Source organism: Notamacropus eugenii, chromosome 7 (genome assembly GCF_028372415.1).
Source record: "Notamacropus eugenii isolate mMacEug1 chromosome 7, mMacEug1.pri_v2, whole genome shotgun sequence".
NCBI lineage: Eukaryota > Metazoa > Chordata > Mammalia > Diprotodontia > Macropodidae > Notamacropus > Notamacropus eugenii.
The window spans coordinates 84,190,397-84,212,692 of record NC_092878.1 but is presented as its reverse complement, the minus strand read 5'-3'; positions in this window follow the sequence as shown (position 1 = coordinate 84,212,692).

The following is a 22,296-nucleotide window of genomic DNA, read 5'->3' as shown; positions in this document are numbered from 1 at the left end:
ATGCAGCAGCAGAAACCCCAGCAGGGAGGGTCTCAGATCCCTCAACCCACAAGCGCCAAATAAAGCTTCAAAAGTCAGTGAGAGAACTTTCCAAACTGGGCAAGAGGTGAGTAGGGTTCTCCCCTTCACTGGCCCCAGGTGGAGGCAGTGGTGGCAGTAGTGCCAGCAGTGGTGTCAGCAGCTGCAACATCCATCTGTAAAGCATTCTGTCTAAAACCCCTGGGGCAATTGAGCAGCTGAGCTGAATTTCAGCTTTGAGTAGCAATCCTGCTCCCATCTAAAGTCCCTGGAGGAATGGAGCAGCTGATCTGGATCTCAGCCCTGAGCACAGTCCTGGCATGTAGAGGACCATTAGGATTCTCCTCTGGACAAAGAATTCAAAAGTCAAGTAACTGGTTGGGAAAAATGCCCAAAAAAGGGGGAACAAATAAGACAATAGAAGGTTACTTTCTTGGTGAACAGGTATTTCCTTCCATCCTTTCAGACAAGGAAGAACAATGCATACTGTCAGAGGAAGTCAAGGCTTCTGCATCTAGTAACTCCAAAATGAGTATGCAATGGCTCAGGCCATGGAAGAGCTTGAACAGTGAGTCACAGATTGCTAAAGGAGACCCAAAAAAATTCTGAAGAAAATAACACCCTTAGAAATAGGGTAACTCAATTGGAAAAAGAGGTCCAAAAAGCCAATTGTGACAAGAAGGCTTTAAAAAGCATTTCCAAATGGAAAAGGAGGTTCAAAAGCTCACTGAAGAAAATAGTTTTTAAAAATGAGAGTGGAGCTGAGGGAAACTAATGATTTCAGGACAAACCAAGAAATTACAAAACAAAACCAGAAGAATGAAAAAAAATTTAAAGAAAAGTTAATTCCAATGCAGTATTGACTATTTGGGGAAACTGTCAAAGAAGGAGTGATGCCAAATACTTTTTATGATGCAAATATGGATCTGCCACCTAAACCATGAAGAGCCAAAACACTGAAAGATAATTATGGACCAATTTTCCTAATGATTGCAGATGCAAAAATTTTAACAAGATAATAAAAAAAAATCCAACAACTTATCAGGAGAATAATATTTTATGATCAGGGAGCATTTATACCAGGAACGCAGGGCTAGTTCAATAGTAGGAAAACTATCAGTATTATTGATCATATAAAACAACAAAATTAATACAGCCATATGATTATCTCAATAGATGCAGAAAAAGTTTTTGACAAAAATACAACACCCATTCCTATTGAAAACACTAGAGAGCATAGAAATAAATGGAGCTATCCTTAAAATAATGAGCAGTATCTACCTAAAGCTATCAGCAAATATTACTCATAATGGGAGCAAGCTAGATGCATTTCCAATCACATCAGGGGTGAAACAAGGAAGTCCATTATCACCACTGTTATTTAATATGGAACTAAAAATAATAGCTTTTGCAATATGAGCAGAAAAAGAAATTGAATGAATTAGAATATGCCAAGAACAATCTAAGTTATCACTTCGCAGACAATATGATCATATGCCTAGAGAATTCTAGGGAATCAGGTAAAAAACCTATTTGAAGTAATAAACAACTTTCACAAAGTTGCAGGTTACAAAATAAACCCACGTAACTCATCTGCATTTCTACATATTACTAACAAAACCTAACCACAAAACAGGGAAAGGGAAGGCCCATTTAAATTTCTGGTAGACACTATAAAATATTTGGGAGTCTACCTATTCAAACAAACCCAGGGACTAAATGAGCACAATTAGATAATATTTTATAGAAATAAAGTAAGATCTAAATAAGTGAGAAAAACACCAATTTCTCGTGGATAGGCTGAACTATAAGTGTTTAGCCACTAGTACTGGCTAAGAAATACAGGGGTAGATCAGTGTAATAGGTTTGGTACTCAAGACACACTCATCAAGGAATATAGCAGTCTACTGTTTGATAAATCAAAGGACCTCTAATTCTGGGATAAGAACTCACTGTTTGACAAAAGCTGCTGGGAAAACTGGATAATAATGTGGCAGAAACTGAGCATAGACCAGTTACTGACATCATACCCAAAAATAAGGTCAAAATGGGTACATGATCTAGGTATAAAAACTGATGATCTACACAAATTTGGGGAGCAAGGGATAGAGTATTCGTCAGATTTACGAAGAATTGAAAATTTTATGACCAAAAAAGAAATAGATAACATTATGAAGTGCAAAATGGATAGCTTTGATTAAATTGAATTGAAAAGGTTTTGTACAAACAAACCCAACGCAACCAAGATTAGTAGGGAAGCAAGAAAACTGGGAAAGAAGTTTTGCAACTAGTGTCTGTGATAAAGGTCTCATTTCTAAAACATATAGGAATTGAGTCAAATGTACAAGAATACAAGTCACTTTTATAAATGGTCAAAGGATGTGAACAGACATTTTTCTGAGGAAGAAATTGAAGCTATCTATAATCATATAAAATGCTTTAAATCACTATTGACTAGAGAGATGCAAATGAAAAGAACTCTGAGGTACCACATCAGACCTATCAGATTGGCTAACATGACAACAGAGGAAGATGATTAATTTTGGAGATGTGGGAGAGTTGGAATACTTATTTGTGATTGGTGGAACAGTGAGTGTATCCAGCCATTCTGTAAAGCAGTTTGAAATTATGCCCAAAGCGATACAAAAATGTGCATACCCTTTACTCAACAATATCATTTCTAGGCCTATATGCCCAAGAGATCATAAAAATGGGAAAAGGTCCCACATACAAAAACATTTATAGCAGCTCTTTTTGTGGTGGCCAAGAACTGTAAATTGAGGGAATGCCAATCAGTTATGGAATGGCTGAACAAGTTGTGTTAGGTGAGTGTAATGGAATACTGTTTTGCTGTAAGAAATCACAAGCAGTTGGACTTCAGAAAAACTTGGAAAGACTTATATGAATTGATATTAAATGAAATGAGAAGAACGAGGAGAACATCACACACAGTAACAGCCACAGATTCAGTCCTTCACAGCAATTCAAGGACCTAAAACATCCTCAAAGCAGTCTTGAGGATAAAATGGCAATCCACCTCCAGAGAAGGAACTATGGAATCAGAACCCAAAATGAGGCAGACGATTTTCTCTTGGGTTCTGTTTTGTTTTTTTCTCGTGATTTCTCCCATTTGTTTTCATTGTTCTATGCAACAAGACTAATTTTTGTGGATATAGGTTAGGATGAGCAATATACCAAGTGTGCCTTTATATGTTGTAAATTAAAGTCTAGATTACTTCAAGTTCACAAAAAAAACCCCTCAAACTGAGGTAACATTTTAAAGGAGACAATATTAAAATACACACAAAAAGCTACTAAATAAATAAACCCAACTAAAAGAGGAATGTTGAATTTATAGTACATGTAAAAGTGTTTCACTGGGGAGAAATTATTAGTGTCTTCTGCACAGGGACTAGGTATTCATCATTGTAGTGCCCATAGCACCCAGCAAAGAGTCATATTCAGTAAGTGTTTATTGAATGAGATAATTAATGAATGAATATATGTAGATTAATAGAAGAGAGGACAAGTTTTTGGGTTTATGATCTTCATAAAGAGTAGTGATGTTTTATTTTTTAACAAGTCAGGAAGCTCTTCAGTCAACCACTCCTCCAACGTCATATATAAATCTAACTGAAATTTTCTTGACTCTTTGGAAAACTAGCTAAGTTGTTTAGAATTACTTTTTAATATATATGTATATATATATATGCATACATATATACATATATGTGTGTATGTATACATGCAAATATATACACAAATGCATATATATATATGTGTATTTTATTCTTTTGCTATGTCTTTAATTTAACTTTTGAAATCTGATCCTCAAAAGGGGAAGAAGAAGTACAGATAATGACACCAGCATCTTTTGAGATAACATTGGTACCAACAATGACAACTTTCAGGTTCAAATGACTTTATGACAGGCTTAATAGCACCTCAAAATTACTTACAAGATTGATAGAAATACAAAGTATCATAATAGTCTGGATTTATCCTCACCTTCATAAACTCTCTTTACAATTAAATTTGCATTTGACAGATATATATTCATGCAGGGGTTCTACAATCAAGGATTTGTTGTTCAGTTTGGTAGAGGTCTATTGTGATATAATATATTTGAAAAAAAATATGGAGTGTTGTAGACAAAGTGGAAAAAAAGGAGTGAAAAAAGTCATCAAGTGTAATGCTAATGAGATTAAAGATCTTCCTCACCTATGAATGGGCTTGCCCATTAAGGATAGCTTTATTAGAGGAGGCTCGCACCTTTTGTTAATTTTCTAATGAGGCATTGCTTTCTAGGGTTGTGATCCCCTCTGGCTCTGAAAAATGTGTAAATACTCTGAGGTTTTACTTTCAGACTTACTCATTGGAAATATTTGTTTGGTCAGAGGATACTCTGAACCGGCTTTGAAAACCCAGATGTTGATGCTTCTCTCTCTGGAATTGTATATGTATGGTCAGACAGCTCTCTCTCTGTTGATCTGTCAGACAGTTACAAGTCCAGTATGTTGGTTGACCTTTGCTTCTCTGTTTGTATTTTCTCTGAAGTTCAGGGTGCTGACTTTTTCCCCTGAATTAAGTGAATAATACATGTGTTTGATTAAAGTGATTATTAATCCCTCAAAAGTTGCTTTTCTTTTAGAAAAGCAGATCTAAGAACCTGTGATGGCAGGTCATCCTGGACTGTGTCAGTGACACAAAATGAATAGATTTTCATTGTAGTATAACAATAGTAATGAAACACCTTGAATCATATAATATGACATAATAATATAATATAATATACCATAATATAATATAGTACAATAATAATATAATATAGTATAATATAATCCTATAAATATCATATGCTGATTATATTCTATTTCTGGAATGATAGTATAAAATAAAAAGTTTCAATAGAGTTAATTATCACTGTTTTCCTTTCTCTAGATAGTAATTTTTGTTCAAAAGAAAACATTCAAAGAAGATAAGACTATAGATGTAATATTTTACAGAACAAAGAACATGTTTTGGAAATTGATGATCCTGAAAGTTAATTGAAAATTTCCTTAATACATTTCAAAGAAGATGTCACAGAAAGAGTAGGGCCTGGCAAAGCATCAGAAGGAGTATTTAGAAACAACCATACTGTTTTTTCTGTTGCTCTTGGGAATTTTTAAATCCTTTTGGAAATCCCATAGAATTATTCCTAAGCACAAATATTCCAAGAATATTTGAATAAATAATAGAAAACAGATTCATAAAAAAATTATAAATACACACAACATATTCTCAAATTCCTGATTAATGTGCATTTAAGAAACTCCTTATTTCAAAAAGTTATTGCAAGAGTCTTAAACTAAAAAAGATGAAGAAAAGAATAACTGGTCACCAACTAGTTTCTAAGACAACTGTTTGCAACACTTAGTTTCCACCGCATTCTGTACTGAATCAGGTTTCATGACTATCCCCATCTCCTCCAATATCCGTACCAAACTTCAATAAAGTAAGTAGAAATTTCCACATTCTGAGAACCATGTGCAAATTTAAGGATTTCAGTATGAACAGTCCTTTCAGCTCATTTTACCTGAACTGATTGTTCAAGGATCAAGGCTATAAAAGATAACATTTTGTCATATCTATTTATATACAGAAAAGTACAGGCTAGGGAAATAAGGCTGGGAAGTAAGTAGAGCACTTTGAAATTAATGGAAAAATGCAATATTATCCTGAAGGTCAGTGCCTTTTTCTCTACTGTGTAACAAGATCCAGGGTGGAACTGAAATAATGTTGTATTTCATAATACTTAAAATGGCATGGGCAACAAGTTGATGCAGTTTGCAGAGTGCCAGGGCTGGAGTCAGGAAGACTCAATTTCCTGAGTTCAAATCTGGCTTCAGACACTCACTAGCTTTGTGACCCTGAACAAGTCACATAAACCTGTTTGCCTCAGTTTCCACATATGCAATATGAGCTGGAGAGGGAAATGGTTAACCTATCCATTATCTTTGCCAACACATCACCAAATGGGGTCATAGAATCAGGAAACCAAAAAACAGCTAAACAATAACATTTAAAATGGTTTGCACTCAGAATTGGTGGAAGAATATTATCTACCTGACATAGACTGAAAAAGGACAGATATTTTCTATCACTGAAAATTTAAAAATATACAAACACACAGAGTAAAGGTAAAAAGCTCAAGCAGAATATATTATGCTTTAGTTGAAGTTAAAAAAATAATCAGAGGTAGAAATCCTGAACTCAGGCAAACCAAAGGCAAAAATATATCTAATTAAAAGAGATAAAGAAGGAAACAATATTTTGTTAAAAGAAACCTAAGTGATAATGTAGTATTGATAATAAACATATATGTACCAAGTAGTATAGCATCGAGTTAAAGGGAAGTAAAGGGAGTTACAGGAATAAATAGACAGCAAAAGAAGGGAGCCTCTTATAACTAGATAAATCTGACCACAAAATAAATCACAAGTTAAAGAGGTGAATAGAATTTTAGAAAAGTGAGACATAGTAAATGTGTGGAGAAAATTGCAAAGGAATAGAAAGGATTACACTTTTTTTCCCAATGATATGTGAAACCTACAAGAAAATTTACCATGTAGTAGGCCATTAAACTCTCACTGTCCAATACAGACAGGGAGAAATTTTGAATATATGCAATAAAAAGATGAGATAACAATTACGTGTAATAAATTACCGTGGGAAGATGGGCTGAAATTTAATAGAAACTCAATAATGTAATCTTAAGGAATGAGGGGGTCAAACAAAAAATCAGAAAAATAATTAACACGCATCCAATAAAATGAAATAATGAGACAAGGTACAAACGTTTATGAGAGAAAGGATTTCTTAGAGGAAGTTTTATATCTCTAAATGCTTACCAGAGAAAGAAAAAATATTGAGAAAGAGGAGATCTATTAATTGGGTGTGCATCTATAAAAAAGCTAGAAAAAGAACAAATCAAAAATTCCCAATTAAGTTGCAATTCAGAAATTCTGAAAACCAAAGGAGAGATTAATAAAAATTTATATTAAGAAAACTATTGAAACTAACAGCTGGTTTTATGAAAAATCCAATAAAAGAGATAAACTTCTTTTATTTGAATGAAAAGAGGAAAGAAGAAAACCAAATTGTTATTATCAAAAATGAATTGGATGAATTCATCAACAATAAAGAAGAAATTAAAGCAGTCATTAGGAACAATTTTGCACAACTGCATCCCAATAAATCTGACATCTAAGTGAAATGGATGAATATTTACAATGATAAAAAGTGACCCAAATTAACAGAAAAAGAAATGAAATGCATAAATAATCATATTTCAGAAAAAGAAATTGACCAAGCCATCAATGAGTGCCGTAGGAAAACAATGCAAGGATCTGATGGATTTGCAAGCGAATTCTAGCAAACATCTAAATAATAATTAATTCTTATATTATATAAACTATTTGGAAAAAATAGGTGAAGTAGGAGTCCTATCAAGTTCTTTTTAGGATACGTATATGGTACTGATACCTAAACCAGGAAGAGTTAAAACAGAGAAAGAAAATTATAGACTAATTTCCCTAATGAATATAGATGCAACAATTTGAAATTAAATAGTAGCAAAGAGATTTACCACAAATTATTATGAGGATAATTCACTATAACCAGGTGGGATTTGTATCAGGAATGCAGGTCTGGTTCAATCTTCGGAAAAACTATCATCATAGTTGACCACCAATCAACAACACAACTAATAGAAACCATATGATTATCTCAATAAAAACAGAAAAAACGCTTTAAACAAAATACTGCAACCATTCCTATTAAAAATAAACTTGAGAGCACAGGAAAAAATGGAGATATCTTAAAATGATAGATAGCATCTATCTAAAACAATCAGCAAACCTTGTATGTAATGAGGACAGGTTCGAAGCTTTCCCAATAAGATCAGGGGTGAAACAAAGATGTCCATTATCATCAGTGGTATTCAATAGTGTACAAGAAATGTTAGCTTTAGCTATAAGAGAAGAAATAGAAATTTAGGGAATTAGAATAGCTAATGAGAAAACAAAATATCACTCTTTGCACAGAATATAATGATGTACTTGGAGAATATTGGAGACTCTCCTTAAAAAAGCTCTTGCAGTAAGTAACAACTTTAGTAACGTTGGAGGACAAAAAGTAAACTCAGAGAAATCATCAGCACTTTTACATATTAATAAAAAGCCCAGCAGAAAGAGACAAAAAGAGAAATTCCATTTTAAATACCAATAGGCAATATAAAATATTTGGGAATCTACCAGCCAAGACAAACCCAGGAACTGTATGCACACAATTATGAAATACTTTGCACAGAAATAAAATCAAATCTAAATATTTGGAAAAATATCAGTTGAGTTTGAGTAGGCCAAGTTAATGTAATAAAAATGACAATTCAACCTAAATTAATTTACTCATTGACTGACATACCAATTAAACAACCAAAAATTATTTTGCAGAGCTAAAAAAGTAATAATGAAATTCATCTGGAATAACAAAAGTTCCAGAATGTCAAGGAAATTAATGAAAATAAATGAAAGGGAAGGTGGCTTAGCCATTAAATTATATTACAGAACAGCAATCATCAAAACTACTTGGTATTAGCTAAAAAATAGAGTGTTGTATCACTAGAATAGATTAGGTACACAAGACTGTAGTCAGTGACGATAGTAACCTACTGTTTGATAAACCCAATATTCTAGTTTTTGGGATAAATACTCTCTATTTGACAAAAATTGCTGGGAATATTGGAAAAGAGTATGGTAGAGACTAGGCATAGACACACATCTTATACAATATACCAAGATAAGATCAATGGGTAGATGTTTTATACATAATGGGTGATAGCATAAGCATATTAGGAGAGCAAGATAGAGTTTACTTATCAGATCTATGGAGAATAGTATTCATGACCAAACAGCAGATAGGAACATCATGAAATGCAAAATAGAAAATTTTTATTACATTAAATTAAAATGGTTTTGCACAAACAAAACCAGTGAAGCCAGGACTTGGAAGAATGGAGAAAACAGAAATTACTTGTATAGCCAGTGTCTGATAATGGCCTCATATCTCAAATGTATAGAGGACTGATTCAAATTTGTAAGATTGCAAGTTATTTCCCAATTGATAAATGGTCAAAGCATATGAACAGGTAGTTTTCATATGAAAGACATTAAAGCTATTGATAATCATATAAAAACATGCTCTAAATCACTACTGATTAGAGAAATGCAAATTAAAAGAAATCACAGGTACCACACCACACCTATCTGATTGTCTAATATGACAAAAAAAAAGAAAAGAAAATGAGAAATATTGGAGTAATTGTAGGAAAATTGAAACAGTAATGCATTGTAGGTGGACTGATTCAATAGTTCTGGACAGCAATGTGGGACTATTCCCTAAGGGCTATAAAACTGTCTACTCATTGATCTAGCAATAATTACACTACTAGGTCTCTATACCAAAAATATCATAAAAAGGGGGGGGAAACCCCTTTTACGTCCAAAACTATTTACAGCAGCTCTTTTTGTGGTGGAAAAGAATTGGAAATTGAGGTGATACCTTTCAATTGTGGAAGGACTGAATAAGTTTTGCTATATGACTATAATTCAATACTGTTGCTCCATAAGTAATGATTAGCAGGCAGATTTCATTAAGAAAAGAAAACCTGAAATGACTTACATGTACCGATGCTAAGTGAAGTGAGCAGAAGCAAGAGAACATGGTAAAAAGTAATACCAACATTGTGCAAAGACAAACACTGATAAACTTAGTTCTTCTCAGAAATACATTATAACAATTCCAAAAGTATCAAGACGGAATATACTATCCACATCCAGAGAAAGAACTATGGCCTCTTACTACTGATGAAAGCATGCTATTTTCCTCTTTTTTTCTTTCTCCTATGTTTTCCTTCTGTTTTGATCCTTCTTTCACAGCACCACTAATGCAGAAATTAATATGACTCTATATATGTAGCCTATAAGAGATTCATGCTGTCTTGGGGAGGGATGAGGGGAGAGAAGGAGAACAAAAGGAACTCAAAATCTCATGCAAGTGAATGTTGAAAAGTACTTTTTTCCTTTTTTAAATTGAAATATTTTATTTGTGTTCAGTGTTTGACAACTATTTTCGCATATCTTATATTTTTTCCTTTCCCTCCTCTTATTATCCCCTCCCACCCTACTCCCTCCTTGTGATATCATGCAATCTTATATAGGTTCCACACATATATTCCTATTAAATGCATCCTGCATAGAAGAATTAAAATGAATGGGAGAAACATAAATCAAAACAAACATAATAGAAAAGAAAATGGTCCCTTTCTATCTGCAATGCAATTCCATAATTCTTTCTATGGATGTGGAAGGGGTTTTGCCTCGAGTTCATTGGAAGTTTTTTAAGTCCATGCATTTCAATGAAATACTAAGTCTACCACAAAATTCCTTGCACACTAGTTATTGCTGTGTACAAAGTTCTCATGGTTCTGCTCCTTTCACTCAACATCAGTTCATATAAGTCTTCCCAGGCTTCTCTGAAGTCTTCCTGTTCATGATTTCTCATAGCACAATAGTATTCCTTTATATTCATATACCACAACATGTTTGGCCATTCCCCAATTGATGGGTATTCCCCAGATTTCCAGTTTTTGTTGACCACAAAGACAGTTGCTATAAATATTTTTGTACATGTGGGACCTTTTCCCATTTCTATGATTTTTTGGGGTTAGAGCCCCAGAAACAATATTGCTGGGCCAAGGGTATGAGCATTTTTGTAAACTTTGAGAATAGTTCCAAATTACTTTCCAGAATGTTTGGATCACCACACAGCTCTACCAACAAGGAATTAGTGTTGCATCTCTCCCACATCTTCTCCAACATTTATTATCTTCCTGTTTTGTCATGTTAGCCAATCTGATAGGTATGATGTGGTACCTCAGAGGTGTTTTGATTTGCATCTCTCTAATCAATAGAGATTTAGAAAAGTTTTTCATATGTTTATAGATAGCTTTAATTTCTTACTCTGAAAATTCCCTGTTCTTGTCCTTTGACCATTCATCAACTGGGGAATGACTTGTATTCTTGTACATTTGACTCAATTCTCTATATATTTTAGAAAAGAGGCCTTTATCACAGAAACTAGTTGTAAAAATTCTTTCCCACCTTTCTACTTCCTTCCTAATCTTTGCTGCATTGGGTTTACTTGTACAAAAACTTTTCAATTTAATGTAATCAAAGCTATCTATTTTCCACTTCATTATGTTCTCTATTTTTTGTTGGGTCATAAATTTCTCCTTTCTCCATAAATCTGACAAATACACAATTCCTTGCTCCCTTAATTTATTTATAGTATCATTCTTTATACCTAGATCATATATTTAATTTGACTTGATTTCTGTGTTTGGTGGCAGACATTGGTCTATGCCCAGTTCCTGCCACACTGTTCTCCAGTTTTCCCAGCAATTTCTGTAAAACAATGAGTTCTTCTCTCTGAAACTGGGATCCTTGGATTTATGAAATAGTAGTTTGCTATATTCATTGACAACTGTGTCCTGAATATCTAACCTATTCCAATCGTCTACCCCTCTGCTTCTTAGGTTGTACCAAGTGGTTTTGAGGACTGCTGTTTATAATACAGTTTGAGGACTGATAGGACTAGGTCTCCTTCCCTAGCATTTCTTTTCATCAGGTCCCTTAATATTCTGGAACTTTTTTTCTTCCAGATGAATTTTGATATTTTTTCTAACTCTGGAGAATAATTATCTGGTAGTTTGATTGGTATGACACTGAATCAGTAAATTAATTTATGTAGAATTGGCATTTTTATTATATTAGCATGGCCTACTCAAGAGCAAGTGATGTTTTCCCACTTACTTAGATCTGACTTTGTGCAAAAAGTGTTTTGTGGTTCATATAGAGTCCCGGGATTTGTTTTGGCAGGTAGAGTCCCAGATATGTTATCATGTCTACTGTAACCTTAAAGGGAATTTCTCTTTCTATCCCTTGCTGTTGGGCTTTTTTAGTAATATATAGAAATGCAGACGATTTGTGTGGATTTTGCAACCTGCCACTTTGCCAAAGTTGTTTATTATTTGATGTAACTTTTTACATTATTGTATGGGATTCTCTAAGTGTATCCATCATATCATCTGCAAAAAGTGATAACCCAGTATTTCTTTGCCTATTCTAATTCTTTTTACATCTCTTATTGCTACAACTAGCATTTCTAATACCATATTGAATAAGAGTGGTGGCAATGGACATCCTTGTTTCACCCCTGATCTTATTGGAAATGCACCTAGCTTGTCTCCCTTTCATGTAATGTTTGCTGACTGTTTTAGGTAGATACTGCTTATTATTTTATGGAAAGTTCCATTTATTCCTATGCTTTCCAGTGTTTTCAATACAAATGGGTGTTGTATTTTGTCAAAAGCTTTTTATGCATCTATTGAGACAATCATGTGTCTTCATTAAGTATTTTTGTTGATATGATCAGTATGTTAATAGTTTTTCTGATATTGAACCAGCCCTAAATTCCTTGTATAAATACTACTGGCCATAATATATTATTCTTCTGAAAGGTTGCTGTGTTATTTTTGCTTATTTACAATTTTTACATCTACATTCATTAGAGAAATTGGTCTATAATTTTCTTTCTCTGTTTTGGCACTTGGTTTAGATATCAGAACCATATCTCTATCACAAAAAGAACTTGGTAGGACTCCTTCTTCGTCAATTTTCCCAAATAGTCTATACAATATCGGAATTAACTGTTCTTTAGGTGTTTGATAGAATTCACTTGTAAATCTGCCTGGTCCTGGAGATTTTTTCTAGGGAGTTTATTTATGACTTGCTCTATTTTCTTTTCTGAGATGGGATTATTTAAATGCTCAACTTCCTCTTCTGTTAATCTGAGCAATTTATTTTTTTAAATAATCATCCATCTCATTTAGATTGTTGAATTTATGTGTATTCAATTGGGCAAAGTAATTTCTAATTATTGCTTTAATTTCCTCATCATTGGAGGTTAGTTCACCCTTTTCATTTTTAATATTCATAATTTGTTTTTTTCTATCTTGTGTTAATCAAATTGACTAAAACTTTATCAATTTTATTGTTTTTTCATAAAACCAACTCTTACTTTAATTTATTAGTTCAATAGTTTTCTTAATTTCAGTTTTATTAGTCTCTCCTTTGGTTTTCAGTATTTCTGATTTGATATTTACTTGAGATTTTCAATTTGTTCTTTTTCTAGCTTTTTCAATTGCATGCTCAATTCATTATCTCCTCTTTCTCTATTTTATTCATTTAAGCATTCAAATATTGAAAGTTCCCCTAAGAACTGCTTTTGCATTATCCCATAAGATTTGGTAGGTTGTCTCATTATTGTCCTCTTGAATGAAGTTGTTGATTGTTTCTATAATTTGTTGATTAACCTAATCATTGTTTAGTATTAGATTGCTTAGTTTCCAATTAATTTTTGGTTATCTTTCCATGGCCTTTGATTGTATATAATTTTTATTGCATTATGATCTGAGAAGGATGCACTGACTATTGCTGCTCTTCGGCACTGTATTGTGAAGTTTTTATGACCTAGTACATGGTCAACTTTTGCATATTTGCCATGTATCTCTGAGAAAAAGGTTTATTCCTTTAAATCCTCATTAAGTTTTCTCCACAGATACATCATGTCTACCTTATCCAGAGTTTTATTCACCTCCTTAATTTCTTTCTTCTTTATTTTGAGGTTAGATTTTTCAAGGTCAGACAGGGAGAGGTTGAGGTACCTCATTAGTATAGTTTTCCTGTATATTTCTTCCTGTAACTCCCTTAACTTTCCTCTAAGAATTTGCTTGCTATACCACTTGCTGCATATATGTTTATTAGTGATATTACTTTGCTGTCTGTGGTGTCTTTTTTGCAGGATATAGTTTCCTTCCTTATCTCTTTTGAATAGATCTGTTTATGCTTTTTGCTTGGTCTGAGATTAGGATTGCTACTCCTGCTTTTCTTACATCAGCTGAGGCACAATATATTCTGCTTCAACCTTTTGCATTTACTCTGTGTGTATCCCCTGTTTCAAATATGTTTCTTGCAAACAACATATTGATAGATCATGGTTTATAATCCAATCGGCCGCTCTGTCTCCATTTTATGGGAGAGTTTATCCCGTTCACCTAACTAGTTATGATTACTCTCTGTGTTTTTCCCTCCATCCTCTTTTCCCTTGTTTATGCTTTTAGTTCTCCCTCCTCCCTTTCACTCTAAAATAGTTTTATATTTTTAATTTTTTTTCAGAGTTCCAAAATCACTACCATATAACCTAGATTTTTTCTTTCCCTTTATCTCCCCAACTTCCCCTCTCTATCCCGGAGATGGCATACAATTTTATGTAGGTTCTACACATACATTGCTATTAAATATATTGTCACCATAGTCATGTTATGTAAAAGAATTAAAATTAATGGGAGAAATCATATAACAAACCAAATTGTAACACAAAAAAATTATCTGGATGTGAAAGGAATTTTGTCTTAAAAGAACACTGGAAATTTTTTAAGTCAATGCATAGCAAATGAAGTTCTAAGTCTACAAGAAAAATTCTTTGCACACTGTGGTTGTTGCTGTATACAAAGTTCTCCTGGTTCTTCTCCTTTTGCTCACCATCAGATCATATAAGTCTTTCCAGGCCTCTCTGAAGTCTTCCTGTTCATCATTTCTTATAGCACAATAATATTCCATTACATTCATAAACCATAATTTATTCAGCTATTCCCCAATTTATGGGCATTCCCTTGATTTCCAGTTTCTAGCCACCACAAAGAGTACCTATTAATACTTTTGTATATGTGGAACCCTTTCCAATTTTTATGATCTCTTGGGGAATATAGTCCTAGAAGCAGTATTGTTGGGTCAAATTTTTAAGCATCTCCTCCCTCAGTCTTCCCTCCCTTCTTTCAGCCCCCCTCCCTTTTAATCCCCTTTTCCCTTACTACTTCTTCTCTTCCCTTTTCTTTCCCCATTCCCTTCCTATTGCCTATACATTTGCATTTCTATACTTAAGTGAGTTCGTTGTTCCCTTCTTGAATCCAATCAAATGAGGGTACTTCTCAAACAATGCTCATATCCCTCCCCTCTTTCCCTCTACTGCAATATATTTTTCTGCCTCTTCCTATGAATATCCTTTTTATATATCATAATAAACATACAATTCTCAAGATTAACAAGTCTCATCTTCCTTTATAGGAATGGAAACAGTTTGCCCACATTGAGTAACAAGTTGTTTTTTTTTTCCCTCTTGCTCACCTTCTTATACATCTCTTCAGACCAACACTTGAAGATCGCATTTTCTATTGCATTCTGGTCTTTTCATTATGAAGGTCTGGAAATCCCTTATTTCATTGAATATCCATCCCCTTGCCAGAAATATTGTGCTCAAATTTTCTGGGCAATTAATCCTTCTTCGTAGTTCCAATTCCTTTGCCTTACAGAATATCATATTCCAATTCCTTCTATCTTTTAATGTAGAAAGTGCAAGATTCTGTGCTATCCTGACTGTAGCTCCTCCATATTTGAATTGTTTCTTTCTGGCTCCCTACAGTATTTTCTTCTTCTCTTGAGAGTTCTGGAACTTGGCAACAATATTCCTTGGTGTTTTTAGTTTGAGCTCCCTTTCAGGAGGTGAACAGTGGATTTTTTATAATTATTTTGCCCTCTGGATCTAAGAATTCTGGGTAATTTTTCTTGATTGTTTCCTGGATGATATTGTCTAGACTCTTTTTTTTTTCCATTATAGATTTCTGGTAGGCCAATAATCCTTAGTTTTTCTCCCCTGGATCTAATTTACAGATCTCTTATTTTTCCAGTTAGGTATTTTACATTTTCTTCTATCTTTTCATTCTTTAGATTCTGTTTACTGATTCTTGATGTTTCATAGATTCATTAGCTTCTACTTATCCAATTCTATTTTTTATCAAATTATTTTCTTCAGTTAACTTTTGCCTCTCCTTTTTCATCTGTACAATTGTTTCTTTTAAGGAGTTATTTTCTCCAGTTAGAGTTTGTACTTCTTATTCCATTTTTCCAACTGTCTTCTTAAATTCTTCTGTGATTTCTCTTTTCATATTTTTAAAGTTATTCTTCAGTTTTTCTTCTATTTCAGCTTTTTAAATCCTTCCTGAACTCTTCCAAGAAGACTCTTTCTGCATCAGGATAGTTCATATTACCTTCTGAAGTTTCAGGTGGGAGTACAGCCTCAATGCTGACCTCTTTGATATTTGTGCTTTGGTCCTTGTCCCCATAGAAGGATTCTATGATCTTTTCTTTTATGCTTTGTTTCTTACTCACAATAATCACCCTTTTTCCTGACTTTTAAAGTAGATCTCTGCATCTGTCACAGGATACTCTGTCCCACTTTCCTTGTGCTTAAAATCTGCTGCTTTGTTGTGTCCTCTGGTTCTTCCAGATAGAAGCTAAAATATTTCAGTTTACCTGGTGCTGAGCTTGCTGGTGTGGAAAAGCAAAGTCCAGGTGAGGCCTTTTTGGGTTTCCCTGCAGTTACCCAGAAGCTAGCTCCTTCAACGTGGAGAGGAGTGGTCTGATCACAGGAGGTCTCCTCTGCCAAGCAAGAGCATAGGCAAGCTTAGTGGTTTGTGATTCTGTCTGCGCTAGTGTCTTCCTGATTCACTTGGGGTGCTGAAGCACTCCTGCCTTCCTGGTGTTGGTGGTTGTGGGTTTCACTCCCCTGGGATCCAGCCCAAGCTCTTCTCCCTATTTGCAGAGGTGGGGCTGTCTGGGACAATTCCAGTCCTGCACTGGTCCCCTTCAGCCACACAAGAGGGACTCCACCTTCGTGATTTTTCTAGCCTCACTGGCTAACAGACTGTTTACCTCTTATACTGCTCCCACTGTTCCAAGGTTTTTCCCTGGAAAATATGCTCTGGGCTCGTCAAGGTCAACAAGAGAAGGGAGATAGCAATTAATGATCACTCTGCCATCTTGGCTCCCAGACCACAAATTGAAAAGTAACTTTATAAGTAATTTAAAAAATACTATTAATTCTCCAAAATCCAAGAGAATATAACTTTAATATATGGATGACTGGCAGAGATAATTGATAAAAGAGATAAGAAAAATCTTGTTCAGCAGAGGAGAAAAGGGAGAAGGGGAGAGGGGAAAAGTGAAGTTTACTCTCTTCACATGTGACTTAAGGAGGGAATAACATGCTCACTAAATATGGTATGAAAATCTATTTTAAACTACAAGAAAGTAGGGGAGAAGGAGACAAGTGGGATGAGGGGAATGATAGAAGGGAGGGAAAATGAGAGAAGGGAGTACCTAGAAATAAACACTTTTGTGAAGGGACAAGGTCAAATGAGGGAATAAAAAATATAGTTAGTATTACACTACATGACTACTATGGAAGTCTTTTGCAAAACTACACATATTTAATCTGTACTGAATTGCTTGCCTTCTCAGTGGGGATGTGTAAGGAGAGAGGGAGGGACAGAAGTTGAAATTCAAAGTTTCAGAAACGAATGTTGAGAATTATTACTGCACATAATCAGGAAATAGGAAACACAGGTAACGGGGTATAGAAATTTATCTTGCCCTGCAAGAAAAGAGAGAAGATGGGGATAAGAGAAGGGTGGGGTGTGGTAGAAGGGAGGGTACATTGAATGAAGGGGAAATCAGAATGCAAGGTATTAGGGATGGGATGAGGGGAGAGATGGGGACAAAAATTGGACGTTACAAAGTGATATAAAAGCAATTAATATTAAAACAACTTACTGAATTAATTATTAAGACTAAATCACAGACATCTTTATTCTGAGGAAAAGAATTTTAGTCTAAGTTTCCTAGAGTCAGGTAATCTCAGGCAATATTTGGCATTGTTGGAAAAGTTAAGATTTTAATGGTAAACTTGATTTTATGATTGTTGTTTAATCAGGAACTAGAACATGTATAGAAAGGCATGTAAACCCCCTAAGACTTACCTCAAAATATGTTCCTTAGCCAAAGTGAAATTATACTCATATCTGAAACATGGTTATTGGAACTTGTTATTTTAATATTCCTTGGGACTATTAACTGACTGTTCTTTTGTATCTAACTCCAGGTGTGAATAACAAGAAAGGCGGTCTGAGCCTCCAATCCATGATGCCAGTAAGCCTGTGAGACGCTGGTATGAACTTCAAAAGGTGATCTCACGGGAAGGGTGGGGAGCAGGCTGTTCGGTCTGGGCTTAGATGGCATTCTCCTGACTTAATTTCCCCACTTAAACCTGGCAGATTTTAAGCCTGACTGAATGCAAGTTGACAATCTACTCCTGCCTGGAATTGACGTGAAGTTCAGGAGATACTGTTTCCCTGCAATGTCCCACCTCTTAGTGCCAATTTCCCATAGTCAAAGGGTTTGCAAGCTTAATACCAGATCTATTCAATTATAGATTGTTGGTAGGGAAACAATCGAGGTTAAGTCTAAAATTAAATTATTAGGCTTTGGACTTTTGACCAACAACAATAAGTTAGGGTCCTTTAATTCTTAGTAATAGTGTGGAGACAATTAGGTCAAGGGCTTGTGAAGTTAGCATACATTGTTATTACTTGTGTCTCAATTGGCTAACTTAAAAAAAATTCTTTTGTGGTCTATATTGTAAATGCTTTAGAGTTCAGTTTTAGAAAGTCTTTTGTAATTTCTCTTTCCTGTTTACCCTTTCATTCCTCTCTTGATTCTTTTGTTTGAAAATCCGATTTTCTCTTCAGTTCTGGACTTTTCTTCATGAATGCTTGAAATTTCTCTATATCATTGAATGACCATTTATTTCCTTGAAGTATTATACTCAGTTTTGCTGGGTAGGTGATTCTTGGTTTTAATCACAGTTCCATTGGCTTCTGGAATATCTTATTCCAAGCCTTTCGATCCCTTAATGTAGAAGATGCCAGATCCTGAGTTGTCCTGATTGTATTTCCACAATACTGGAATTGTTTCTTTCTAGCTGCTTGCAATATTTTTCTCCTTGACCTGGGAACTCTGAAAGTTAGCCACAATATTCCTAGCAGTTTCTCTTTTTCGGTCACTTTCAGCAGGTGATCAGTGGATTCTTTCAATATTTATTTTGCCCTCTGGTTCTAGAATATCACGGCAGTTTTCCTTGATAATTTCATGGAAGATAGTATCTAGGCTTTTTTTTTTTATTGTGGCTTTCAGGTAGTACCAAAATTTTTAAATTGCCTCTCCTGGATCTATTTTCTAGGTCATTTGTTTTTCCAGTGAGATGTTTCACATTATCTTCTATTTTTTCAAACTCTTGGTTTTGTTTTTCAACTGCTTAATTTATCTCATAGTCATTCAGTTCCCTGAACTCAGTTCTCTCTTTCAAATAACTATTTTGTTCAATAGGCTTTTGAACTTTCTCTTCCATTTGGCTAATTCTGGTTTTTAAAGCCTCCTCCTCCTCATTAGCTTTTTGGACCTCTTTTTCCAATTGAGTTAGCCTCTTTTTAAAGGTATTATTTTTCTCAGGATTTTTTTGGTTCTCCATTAGCAAGCTGCTAACTTGCTTTTCAATCTCCTTTGTTGCCTGAGGCTAGTTTAAGTTCACTTTGGAGGCACTGGAGGCAGGGGCCTTCCTGTTCTTCCTCATCTGAAAGGATGGGAGGAGACACCTGTTCACCAAGAAAATAACCTTGTATGGTCTTATTTTTTTTCTCCTTTTTTGGACATTCTCACAGTCAGTTACTTGACTTCTGAATCCTTTGTCAAGAGGATGGTCCTATTGCCTGTGCTCTCTCCTGAACCTTGTTCAAGGCTGAGATTTGACTCAGCTACACAACTGTCTGATCCTTTTGGTGAGGGGAGAGCTGTCACTTGGAGTTGAAGTTTAGATCAGCTGCTCCCTACTACCAGAGGCTTTAAGCTGAGCTTCCTGGACAATGGACCCAGGTTGCTTCTGTGGCCACTGTAGCTGCCTGTAGTCTGCTACTGCTGTAGCCTGGGGCTATTGTTGGAGGAACCCTGTTACCCTCTCACCCAGCTTGGCCCTCCCTCAGTGACCTTTGGAGCTTTCTTTGTCTGTTGTGGGTTGAGGGATCTAGGACCCTCCCTGTCAGGAACTCTGCCCCAGATATCTGTTCAAGTTTTGTTTCTGCCTTGGAGATCTGTTCAAGTTTTGTCACGTGGCCAGGGCTGGGCTCTGCTCTGACCAGTGTCCCATGAGATAGACCTTTCCTTTCGGCCTTCCAGGTTACCTTTGGCTGGAATTCTCTTTGGCTCTGTTGTTCTGTGGCTTCTACTGCTTTAGATTTTGTTGAGAGTCATTTTTTACAGGTATTTTGCAGGCTGCAAGCAAAGCTCTAGAGTATATGCGTCTTTCTACTCCACTATCTTGGCTCTGCTCTCACAGGTTTTCTTGAAATGAAAATTTATAATTACATGTTTTGAATCCTCTCATATTCTCCTATGCACCTGACATTTTTTTCTTTCTTACTTTGCATTTCAGTTCCAATATTAAATTTATGATATGTTTCTGTTGTTGTTCTTGTTTCTTTTCTCTATTCAGTAGCTTTGTTTTGGTCCTTGTCTCTAAAAAAGTAAAAATAAAAAATAAGAAATGGAACCATTGTGAGAGATCACAAGAAAGAAGAGAGACAGACAGACAGAGAGAGAGACAAAGACAGAGAGACACAGACAGAGAGACAGAGAGAGAATAGTGTACTTCGATCTGTATTTGGACTCCTTTGTCATTTTTCTGGGGGTGGATAGCATTTTCCATCATGAGTCACTTGAGGTTGTTTTAGATCTTTACACTACTAAGCAGAGATAAGTCTATCAAAGTTAGTCATCTCAGTGTTATTGTTACTGTGCACAATGTTCTCCTCATTCTTCACTTTACTCACATCTATTCTTGTATATCTTTCCAGGTTTCTCTGGAATTTGTCTTCTCATCCTTTCTTATGGAACAATAATATTAGATTATGTACCATAACTTGCTCAGTCATTCTCCATATGATCAGAGTCCTCTCAATTTTCAGTTCTTGACTACCTTAAGAAGAGCTGCTATAAATATTTTTGTTAATCTGTGTCCTTTTTCCATTTGTATGATCTCTTTGGGATACAGACCTGGAAGTTGTATTTCTGGGTCAAAGAGTATGCACACTTTTATAGCTCTCTGAGTATGGTTCCAAATCACTCTCTGGAAGAGCTGAATCACTTCACAAATCCACCAACAACGCATAAGCTTTCCAACTTTCCCACATCTCCAACATTTAACATTTCCTTGCTTTGTCATGTTAACCAATCTGAAAAGTATATTGTGGTACCTCAGAGTTGTTTTTATTTACATTTCTCTAAACAGTGTTGAGTAGGAGTATTTTTTCATATGACTACAGACAACTTTAATTTCTTCCTCTGAAAACTGCGTGTTCATATGTGTTGACTCTTTACCAAAGGGAAACACTTGTATTCTTTTAAATTTAACTCAGTCCTCTATATATTAGAGAAATGAGGCCACTATCAGAGACACTGGATGTAAAAATTGCTTCCCAGTTGCTTCTCTTCTAATCTTGGCTGCATCGTCTTTGTTTGTATAAAAACTCTTCAGTTTAATGCAATCAAAATTATGCATCCTGCATGTCATAATGTTCTCCATCTCTTGTTTGGTCATAAATTTTTCCATTCTCCACAAATCTGACAAGTATACTATTCCTTGCTCTCCTAGTTTACTTGCAATATCAGATTTTATATCTACATCATTTACACACTTTGACTTTATATGGTGTAAATGTTGGTCTATGCCTAGTTTCTGCTACATACGTTTCCAGTTTTCCCAGCAGTTTTTGTCAAATTGTGACTTCTTATCTCAGAAGATGAAGTCTTCAGGTTTATCAAACAGTAGATAATGACTGATGCGTCTTGAGTACTTAATTTATTCCACTGATCCATCACTCTAATTTTTAGCTAGTACCAAGTAGTTTTGATGACTTCTGCTTTATAATACAATTTAAAATCAGATATATTTCTGTAAATATTCATCCATTTCACTTATATTTATTGGCATACAGTGAGGTAATATAGCTCCTAATGATTGTTTTAATTTCCTCATCATTGATATTGAACTCACCATTTCCATTTTTGATACTGGTAATCTAGTTTTATTCTTTCTTCAATCAAGATAACAAAAGGTTTATCTATTTTATTGGGGTTTTTTGTTTCGTATACAAGCATTCAGTTATATTTC